Source organism: Monopterus albus, unplaced genomic scaffold (assembly GCF_001952655.1).
Source record: "Monopterus albus unplaced genomic scaffold, M_albus_1.0 scaffold43.1, whole genome shotgun sequence".
Lineage (NCBI taxonomy): Eukaryota > Metazoa > Chordata > Actinopteri > Synbranchiformes > Synbranchidae > Monopterus > Monopterus albus.
In genome coordinates this window covers 2,432,216-2,443,612 of record NW_018127923.1, presented here as the reverse complement: position 1 = coordinate 2,443,612, position 11,397 = coordinate 2,432,216, and the positions used below count along the sequence as shown (strand labels likewise).

The window sequence follows — 11,397 nt, the reverse complement described above, 5'->3', positions numbered from 1 at the left end:
TCTTTTTTAATAAATCTGCAAAAATGTCAAAAATTCTGTGTTTTTCTGTCAATATGGGGTGCTGTGTGTACATTAATGAGGAAAAAATGAACTTAAATGATTTTAGCATATGGCTGCAATATAACAAAGAGGGAAAAATTTAAGGGGGTCTGAATACTTTCCGTACCCACTGTATCTGCTGTCATGAGTTACCTCTTAGAAGATACATGACAAAGACTCCAGTGATCCCATTTGGAGATAATGTAATTTTCTGAAGTTCAGGAGTGGGACCTGACCCAAACTACGACTCTTCAGTTGTCACACTATTGAAACCCAGTGAGACCACCACATATGCGTATTATCACCCACCATTTCTTCCATAAAGACTACCTTTTCTGAGTGATTTGAAAAGTGATCCTGGTTCTGAAACTATTCCTGGGTTTTCATAGGCTACTTTCTAACTACATATTTTAAAAACAATTAATAGATCTAAATTACAGAATTAATTAGATCTTATTACAATTTTCTTCATAGCTGTGGCCAAGTTATCAGTTTATTTGAATTTACAAGCTATGAAGAAAAACTAATAATAATGGATAGTTTAACTAAGGTTAACAGGCTTTGTTACAGTGATACCAGTTTTGCTGGACGTACCTGTACCTTATAGCCTTCCTATAATGCACAGATTATATGAAGTACCCAAACAGGGATCGGAACACACACAATTTCATCATCTAAACAATTCTTAATAAATAAAAATGATCTAAACATTTCTCATTTGCTCTGGAATTGCTTTTACTTTGTAGCCATAATGTCCTGCTCCAGCTTGTCACTTTGCTGGATGTAACAGCTGCACACAGGATTACTATTTACGTATTTAACAGAGATACTGTAAACTAAGCCGCCATATCAAAGCAGTAGATATGCAGTAGCTGTTGTGGTGACACTATTTAAATGGATACATTTAATTTGTCAGCCACTTATTTCTGCATTTTACACAATCCTTCTTTTGCAGTTCCGTGCCATTAAAAACTTCATTGCTCTCTGTCTGCTGCGCTAACAGACTGCATTCTCTGCTTAGACATTTGCTTGTAGCCAATCAGAAACCAGCTGATCATGGCTTCAGCTGTCGATATATAAAGTCTAGTCACTGGCCATGAGAGAGCACATTTACTGCATCTTGGATGTTGGCAAACTGGCAGTCTTCGGCCCATCTTTGCTCATAAAGGGCTTGGCCTTTCCTGGATGCCACTGTTGTACCAAATCATGATGCAGTCACCTGTTGACATCACCTTTCAAATGGAATCATCATTTCATTGTTTTACGTCGTTACTGGCCCTGAAATGCAGCCGACCCAACTTTGTTTGGAATGTGTTGCAGCATCAGGATTGCAGTGAGTATTTAAGTTGATGGGGTATCACATCAAATGATGTGCTGCTGTGTTGTTTTCAGTGTACTACAGAACACAGATGATTTTCAGTTTTAATTTTGATTTTACACACTGTCCCAACTTTTTCTGATTTGCATTTGGAGTTGTACTTTTAATATAGCTCATTGTACATTTGAATTTTTCCCCTTTATTGTTTTGGTGGTTTTCTGTCATCTGCTGTTATTTGCCTGTACTCTGAAGGTGCTTACTATTTTATATCTGATATTTTCATGTTCTTACATATTTGTTAAATTAAATAATTTCTTTGGTAGAGATAAGCTCTAACTGTAAAATAACAGCTATATATTATATGTGGGGTACATGTAGTAATATTTTTTGACCATTTTCCCACAGTATTCTGTTTTTTTTTCCCTATCATCCCAGCTGCCAGATTGTCACATTTTTTTTAAAGTATATAGATGGTTTGTATTTCAAGTAACAGGTAATATCTGTAAAATATCAATGACTGTCTTGTTTAAATATAGTAAAATTTAAAGAGCAGGACAGACACCTGACTGGCTGATGTCACTGATGTCAGGACATGGAAATAAATGAGAGGAAAGGTTCTTTCCCTGTGTCTTCCTCTTCTACCAGTTATATACTCCATTCTCAAATTGTGATAAAACTATTTATGTAGAAGTACTGCACATAAATATTCACTCAGTAGTCTGCTAATATCACTGACCAGCTTTTGTGCACGGATGAAAGAAAGTCTCTGGTCCTGTAACCACAGCAGCAAATTACTCACAGTTGCATCCAGTGTATGAAATCCATGAGGGTCTCACATGTAACAGTGGCTTTAAAATAAGATAGTAAAACTATCTCAAGCAATCAAGAAATTGAGTGCGGTCTGCAAGTGTGCACCGCATGTTGCATGCTCACCTTTGACCATCATGTCTTAATGTTTATTTATTACTTTTGGAACCTATTCAATGTTTTTTAAATGAACAATTTAAAAATAATTTATGATTAGAAATGCATAATTAGGCATTTCCAGAATAATGCCTAATTATTCCCCAGTGGGTGACTGTGGTTCATTGGGTAGAGCAGTCGTCTCCCAACCGGAGGTTTAGAGTTTTGAATCTTATGGGGCGCCGTTTGTAAAAATAGCACTTACACTAGTTTTCTCACGTTTAGCTGAATGTGACAAGTTTTCTCACATTTAGCTAAATGTAACAAAGTCTAAATGTAAATGTTAAATATAAATGTTAAATAAAAATGTTAAATGCTAAATGTAAATGTAAATGTTAAATATAAATGTAAATGTTAAATGTAAAAGTTAAATGTCTCGCCAAGTGTAAAACTGAATATTTAACATTTACATTTAACATTTAACATTTACATTTATATTTATATTTAACATTTAGACTTTGTCACATTTAGCTAAATGTGAGAAAACTAGTGTAAGTGCTATTTTTACAAACGGCGCCCCATAGAATCTAAGTGCCTGCAGTCCACATGTCGAAGTGTCCTTGGGCAAGACATTGAGCCCCCAAGTTGTCCCTGATGGTTAGAGCCATCGGTGTAAGTTGGTGCCACAGATCGCTGCCTCAGTTCTGTACCGGAAACAAATTCTTTGTGTGCGTGTGTAACATGCTTGGCCAAATAAAGGTGATTATCCTTATCCTTATAAAGCATAAAAGAGCCCTGGTACAGTCCTGCACATTATCATACAGTATAAGTTCTTTGCTGCTACAGGTTCGGGGACCATAGTTTGGGAACCCTTAATTTACCTTAACACTACAATTAGGCTAAAATCTCAAAATGATCAACCCACCGACCAGATGTCAACCAAGATCATATATCCAAGATGTAGCCTAAATGTTATCTGATGAGAAATTAGGCTAAAACAAGAAAACTTTCAACCCAACTTAAATTTGGTAACAGGAGCCAACAAATAGTAATCAAAAGAGTGAGAAGTTCAAGCTAATGACATAAAAGATGTTACACAATGTCATCTCTTTTTTTACAAGATGCCATTTTATATGTTCCACAAATAAGCTTTTTTTTAAACATCATTATCACTTTGATATTTGTGCTAAATATTACATCCATAAAAGCAACATAATAATATACATAATATAAATTACTTACCCAGTTTTCATTCTTTCTCTCTACTTAGCAAGGTGCACCTTAGCCACATTGCCTATCTGTCACAAGACTAACACAAACATATTCACACCTAAGGCTCTTCAAACCCTGCATGTCCTTCCTGTGTGGGAAGGAACCGGAGGCTCAAGATGAAGCCACATAGACATTCAGACTCCTCACAGAGTGACCCCCGAGTCAGACAATGTTCCATAAATTTACAACATCAGAGCATGACAGCAGTGATTCATTTATTTAAATCTAGTGAGGAACACAGCTGACTCTGTGTGCAAGCTAGTTTTTGTCTTTCTTGGATATGACATAAGTGGCCTCTAAAGTGAGTGTGAATTAAATGTAGGTTGCTGCTTAAGCCAAAGCATAAAACAAGTGTTAAAACAATGCACTAACGAAAGTGCAATCACACAGCAAGTACAGAAAGTCCACACAGTTAAAGCAATGCCAGTGTGGCACAGACACATCAAACAACCACACAAGCACCAAACAGGTCATCCTGAAACTTTCAAAGTGTTCTCTTTCACTTTAGCTGTGATAACACCACGCTACTCTCACGTGTCAGACATACTTCTCATGTTTTTCTTCTTTTTGTTTTCACTTTTTGGCTTCACTTCTTGGCCATTCACATTGCACTCAGCTGTGCATGTAGCATGACTTGTGCTTTTCTGCCTACACAATGGGTCATTGTGCCTCAGCCTCTGGTTTGTAGATGCATCACTGTGTGCTTATGCATAGTCCAGTGACATAGTACACTGCTCTTCAGTGCACACACACAAATGTACATTCAGGCAATAAAATGTTATATAAATGCAAAGCTCTTCACCTGCACACAGATTCAGTGCACTGTTCTTCCACACACATATTAAGGTGTTCACAAACTAACAAATGATCAGTCCGGGACAAAACTATAAACTAATGTCGCTGACTTGTACTTCTTACGACACACACAAAGATTTAATACTGCACTGCCCTAACACGAGTCTTAATTACTCAAAATAAAGTCATAGCTTGAAAAAAAAAAACTACATCCTAAAACAGTTGTGTTATTCTGTTCATTTCTCTTGAAAGGCAACAACCAGTCCTTAAATCTTGTTCCTGCTGTCACAGAAACTAGCCATTTTAAATGACAATCAAATCTTACGCTTTAAACAAGAGTGCCTCTGCGACCACCCAGGCTACAGATCAGTCGTTTCAATGAGATAACTGCTGCTAGATGCTGCTGGCAGAGAGAGTCCCATGGTTGTGCATGTGCTATGCTACGGTTGCCTCCTCCTCTTGTTGGCAAACACAGCAGCCTAGAGCAGCAGCAGTCTTGCCATGTGACCTTACCCACACATACATGCACACACATCCTTGTTTTCCTCACTTACCAGGTCCTTACATAGATTTGCATTCATTACAAGGAGACTTACCCTGACCTTAACCAAAGGCAACACTTGCTCTAACCTTACACCCCATCATCCCAGTGAAAATAGTAACCCTGTTAGGTCTTTGTCTCTCCACTCCAGATGGGCAGGCAGGGTTGAGTAGTTGGGCATGTCTCTGGCGCAGCTGTGGCACATTTCCTGATCAGCCTGAGAGTATTTACACTGGGCTGGATCTCTTTTTGGTGCCAGTTGATTCTGAGATTTTGAGATTTTTCATTCTGGCTGAATGGCTGGCTTGTTTTGCTTGTGCTATTAGTGTACTTATCTGTGTTCTAGTTCTTTGTGCCTTGATACTGCTGTTGTTCTCAACTCTGCTAGCCTTGCTAACCCAAGCAGAGCTTAACCAGGCCGACGCCAGTGGGGAAAGCTTACCTCATCAAATTTCTTTCTCAGTGTCTGGTCACATGACAGCTCAACCAGCTGATTCTCCTCGTTGCTTGGCAACACAACCCTTTCCTAGTGATGTCCAATTGACACCATGACACCTGTATCGAACCACTTCATGCATTTGAGTATTGGTTCATTCATTCACAGGTTCAGTTTAGTGCCATCTGGTGGTGAAATAGTATGCAGCAGAACAATGTCTGAATTATGTGATGGGTGTAACTAGGTTTTGTGTGAATGATGTGAAAATGTTTGTAAAGATTGATTGGTCAGTCGGTTGAGTCTATGATCATATGTAGTGTAGTAGGTTGGAGAAGGCGTGCTTAGGGAAATAGAGGATGTGCTAGGATGGTAATATGTGCGTATGTAATTAGGACAGGGTGTGAATAAATACAAGGGATGGAGAATCAATCATTTTTATTCAAGAACAAAAGTTTCTCGTGACCCACCCCGTGAGAAACACCGGTCTAGAAGATGCAGGTGGAGCGGAACAACATGGTTATTTGAGTTTGAGTTGTGGTTCTCAGTGACAAGCTTGAGGAAGAACTCAATCCTATTCAGGTATCCTTTAATGATTGGTGCACTGTTCAGTGCCTGAAGTAAAGGGCAACAGGAATGGACCCGGAAACATGGAGGGGAGAGATGCCTGGTGATGGGAGGGGAAGAATAAAGCAGCATAAATGACTTGCTGTGGCAGGGGGGTGGAGAAACACCCGCTCGAGATGCAGTACTCAACTGGTGATGATGTCAGTGTCGAGATGTATGAGGTGCAGCTGCACTGTCCAAAAGCCATCTGGTAAAACAGGCAACAAGCACAACATGGCATCTTCTATCTGATGTATGTAGCCTCTACAGTGTGGGGGATGTGGAAGACTGGGTCTAGAACAGGCTGGAACTATTAACTATCAGCTCATAATTGTGTCTAACAAAGAAAATAAAACACTTGAATGCAGAGGTTTTACCAAACCAGAGGAAAGAACTATAGTTTCTGGTGAGGTGGGAAGTCAGAAAAAAACAACACAGGGTCTGTACTTCCAGCTACAGCTAATATTTGAACAGTTGGTACATTGGCTTTTGTCTGAACAAACCTGCATAATGCACGGACAACAATATGAAAATCCTAATTGCTTTTAACCAACATAGAGCTGGTGATAATTCTCTGTGGGTTCCTCACTGCTATCAACACATACAGCAGTAATTTGATATTGTTGTGTTGGCTGTAAGATGTGGACTCCAGATGCAGACTCAAAACTCACAGGAGGACTACTACAAAAAGGAGGTTTATTAAATAGCTAAACAAATTATGCTGGGTGGCAAAGAGGTTGAGCAGGAACAGGATTAGCTGGAAGGGCAGCGGGCAACGGAGGACAGGTCAGGCCAGAACCAGGAGGACCGGGGGCGAGGAACCAGGAGGACTGGGACATGCAGCGGAGTTGACGGGGACCATCAGGAGCCAGGAGGATCAGGGCGAGCTGAGTGCACAGTGTTGCCAACAGTCAGGTAATCGCACAGTGTTGCTGGCAGTTGGGTAAGCACATAGTGCCAGGGCGCTCACTCCGTGGCTGGCAGGCAGGTTAAACTCAGCACAGCAGGAACGTGGCTGAAGTATTGCTAAGTGCACAACAAGAGCAGAGGGTAGCAGCAGGACCAAAAGAAAGAGTCAGGAAGAGCAGAGACGTGGTAGTATCGAATGTGACAGAAATGGAGAATATCGCAATGAGGAGTACATACGTAATGTAGCATCGAGTAGCATGGATCTGTGGCAGCGCTGAGCATGACATCTCATCTCATTTTCTATACCGCTTAGTCCCGAACAAGGTCGTTGGAACCAATCCCAGCTGGCATCGGGCGAAAGGCAGGGTACACCCTAGACAGGTCGCTGGTCCATCGCAGGGCCAACAGGCAGACACACACACCTACAGGCAATTTAGAGTAACTAAACAACCTAAGCCGCATGTCTTTGGACAGTGGGAGGTAGCCGGAGTACCTGGAGAGAACCCACGCAAGCACGAGGAGAACATGCAAACTCCACACAGAAAGGTCGCAAACCCATAACCTTCTCTCTGTGAGGCAACAGCACTACCCACCACATCACCGTGCTGCCCTGAAAATGACATTAAGGCAGATAAACATAAGTACAGGTAATCGTCAATGAACCAGCGGGGAATGAACGGAAAACATTCCGTTTGTGCCTGGTCCAATGTGACAGGACCGGGAGGTAATGAACGGCTGATTAAAGTGATAAGGCGGAGCAGCAGGGAGACAAAACAACCCAAAACCAGGAAATGGAGACCAAACCATGACAGATATATCAAATATTGGTTAGTGCTGCTTTAATATTTGACTATCTGCATTTCTAGAAAATTTGGGAAAGACTAAAGAAAGCAGGTCTCCTTCTATTGATATAAAAATGGAAATATTATGAAACTTTAGCTAATAAAAAATATTTACTTGTCATAGACAAATGTATTCCTGCAGTAGCTCTCTTTAAAACTAATCTCCCTTAAGATTGAAACAATATGCATCACATACAGTAGGTGTATTTTTCCATGGTTCGATTCCCGGCTTGTCCAGTCAACATGTCAAAGTGTCCTTGAGCAAGACACTGAACCCCCAGTTGCTCCCAGTGATAACACCGGTGTGTGAATGTTTGTGAGTGGGTGAATGACCAAATAGTGTGAAAGTGCTTTGAGTGTACTGCAATGCATAGAAAAGCACTATACAAGTATAAGACCATTTAGCTCATAGTATCCATGTTCCCTAGCACAGCCTCACAGAGCTGCCATCATTGCTGGAGACTCTCTGTGGACTGTGCCTAGAGGTGAAAGAACTTTCAAGGAGCTGAAATTGTAGGAAAACAGTTGATTTTAATGGCTTTGACATTTATTTTACTTTCTACTATAAAAACATGCTCTATTGTCATTTGATTGGCCATTATGAAAAAGTAATGATTATCAAAACCACAGATTTTAAAATTTGCTTCATTTATTCAGTGTAGAAAAGTGTGGTCAGAAGTGGTGAGTTATTTCATGTACAGATTCTATTGTACTCATTTGTTTGTGTTAGTGTGTGAATCCAACTTCATTTATCATAGTTGTTTTGGTATTTCTTTCTGTAGATCACTGAAAGAGGAGATTTACTTTCAGTAAGAAAATCAGATTTTCTCAGTGCTGTGGTTTAGCACACAGCATGGTTGCTCTCACAACTACACTGAGATTTGTTATTTTCTTTACGGAACTCTTCTCCATAGCTGTCAGTGGCCATCAAACCGCTGTGCTAGTTTTGCACTGGTCTAGCAGGCCTTGGTGTTACCAGCTATTTACAATGGGAAGCCCGCTGTAAAAGTTGCTAGATAAAAAAAAAAAGCTGAGTTGGAATCACTGGGAGACCAACAAACTGTCTGCTTCATTTAAAACTATTAGTATGCATTTACAGGTATTTAACTACAACAGTGTGTGCACCTGTGTCGATTTGGTGCAAAAGAACAAATATGCTCTCCCTGATTATATTCAATTTTCTGTGTGGTTCACAGAGACCAGTTCCCAATGTGCTTATGTTGCAGTCTGTGCAGCTGCCTGGTGGGTTATTAACTTGAACACCAAGTGAAACAGGTGCCATTTTGTGAGTACTACTTGTCTATTTGTTTTGGGCAAAATGCACAAGGAAGTTATTTCAGTCTGGTGACAAACATAATCCCACACCTATTTCTCTGCACACACACAGTAAACAAAGATAGTAAAGACAAAGTAAATGTACACTGGCTGTTGTGGGCGGTCTGTCAAGTTAGGAGATCACTGGGCTATAAATGGTCACAGACACAGAACATCAGTGTTATCTACTGCTGCTATCAGCACCTGTCAGCCTGCACTTACATTTATCACAGTCTGTAGTCAGTGTGTACACAAAGTATTTTCTGTTTAGCTGCAGCGACTTGTGGTAGAGTAACCGAAACCCAGCCTGGGTTCTGAGTCAGAATTTAGGGATGGGTACATGGATGTGTTAAGTAACTGCTGCTGATCTAAAAGGAAGCCAGTGGTGTGCAGTATCAGCTCTGACCCCGCTGTGCGTCATGATCATCACGGGAGATGTGGTGCAAAAGGGAGGATAAGAACTATGAATCATTAGTTAGTTTTCATGACTGTATTGTGTAGTTTGCTTTTATAGTTTAATGTTTTTTTCTTTGAAAATAAAACATGAATTTGAGTAGAGGCTACTGAAGACTGAGCAGATTTCCAATGGCTATAAATCAAAGCTTAATGAAAATGAACAGCTCTTTTCCTATCACAGTGATTATCATACTGAACTCATGGCAAGTCAGTTAAACACTAAAACTAGAAATAAAACAAAGTCAGACAAGGAGGAAATATACTGTATCTGACTTTGTTCTGACAAGGAAAGTGAACTTGAGCTTATTTTAGAAAACTCTGCGGTCATCAAGATGTGTTTTTTTTTTGTGGAATTGAATTCAGAGACAGTATTAAATGGGTTAGAACACTGTCTTTATCTATTCGTCTGGTGACAAAACATTTTGTTGGTGCAGAAGGTTGGTGCTTTCTAAAATTAACCTTTAGGACATATAAACAAATAACTTGAATTTCTATTATTTTACAGTGAAAGCGACGATGATATATTAGTATTTCTAACTTATGTTATATGTCACACTGGTTATATTAGATGTCATGCCTCTAAGCCCTGACATTTGTTTAAAAAACACGGGGCGGCATTATGCCAGCTTTTTTTTTTTTAGTTCAGTCAGGTTAAATAGACAAAGTTGCAATGATGAAGGACCGGCCTAATGACAGTATAGCAGAGTTTCTGTCTAAAAGAGGCTTTTGAGTGTGTGTGAATGAGAGAGACTCCAAGCGTCAGGGTTATTCATATGCAAAAAGTGGCATTGGAACAGTCAAGCCAGAGATGGTGAGGTCCCGCTGATCAGATTCTGTGTCATCAGCAGGTCACAGTGACAGCAACAGCCTGATCTGCTCGATCCTTGCACATTCAGTCACAGGTGTGCTCATGCATGTACGCAGAGCCTTAGATGAAAGCCTGAGTCTGGGTTTATTTAAGCTTGTGTGGACACCAATTTGGATGAGAGCCAAACTGAGGAAACAGCTGTGGATGTCAACGTGTTAAAACATACAACATATATATTCTTCAGCAATATATTATTTTTCCAACTAAAATGATTCTAACATTCTTATTGATGATTGTGAGACACATTCATGTGCACGTTAATACCCTTCTGACGCCCTTTACAGAGCTACTTGTTATGACGAGCTGTGCGTGAGTTGTTTAGGACCCAGTAAATATGCAGATTCGAACCCAGGCTAGACAAGAAAAACGTATTTAATGCTGCACAAAAACAAACAAAACAGAGCCGGTCTCGTCCACTGATCTTGGGGCAGCTGGGCACACTGAGTTGACTGGGCTACTGTCTCCCGGGGTGAATGAGAGGCCTTGCTCGCCAAATAAGAACAGAGAAAGAGTTTAAGAACAAGCAGCAGGTATGGTATAGATCGTTTCTGGTAGTCACTCTGAGCGTGCACAAACAGGGCAGGCCTGGACATATTGGCGGACATCTTGATCCATAGTGGGCCACCAGAAACGTCGTTTTAGAAAAGCCTGCATGCACGTGATACCCGGGTGACAGGTAAATCTAGAGACATGTGCCCAGTCCAACACCTCTGCACGTACTGAGTCAGGGACGAACGTACGACCCCAGGTGACCGCTGCAATGACACAGGAGGTGGGCAAGATGGTGTCCTCCCTCTGGCCCCCCTGTGCCATCCCCCATTGTCGGGACAAGGCATCAGGTTTTACGTTTTTGGAGCCGGGGCGGTACGTGACCATGAAGTTAAACCGATCAAAGAACAGCGCCCATCTAGCTTGTGGAGCGTTTAAGCGTTTGGCAGTTTGGAGATATGTGAGGTTCTTGTGGTCTGTTCACATCAGAAAAGGCATGTCGGCTCCCTCCAACCAATGCCTCCATTCCTCTAGTGCTAACTTAATGGCTAGTAACTCCCTGTTCCCTACATCATAATGCTGTTCTGCAGGGGACAGCCTATGGGAGAAGAA

At 40.8% G+C, this 11,397-nt stretch overlaps 1 protein-coding gene across 4 annotated transcripts in view; it reads right to left on the bottom strand.

Moving 5' to 3' along the window:
- The window catches only part of rasgrp3 (RAS guanyl releasing protein 3 (calcium and DAG-regulated)), a 63,769-nt gene that overhangs the window by 45,098 nt on the left and 7,274 nt on the right, over positions 1 to 11,397 (bottom strand). Inside the window, exon 1 of one of the 4 annotated variants that reach the window (XM_020599883.1) lies at positions 4,991 to 5,033. The exons of 1 other annotated variant lie outside the window; for it this stretch is intronic. The gene's annotated coding sequence lies outside the window, so the exon portion shown is untranslated. Of the gene's footprint in view, positions 1 to 4,652; positions 4,755 to 4,923; positions 4,947 to 4,990; positions 5,034 to 11,397 lie in introns of those variants that run through there. 2 more of the 4 variants (XM_020599882.1, XM_020599880.1) reach the window with 2 other exon arrangements.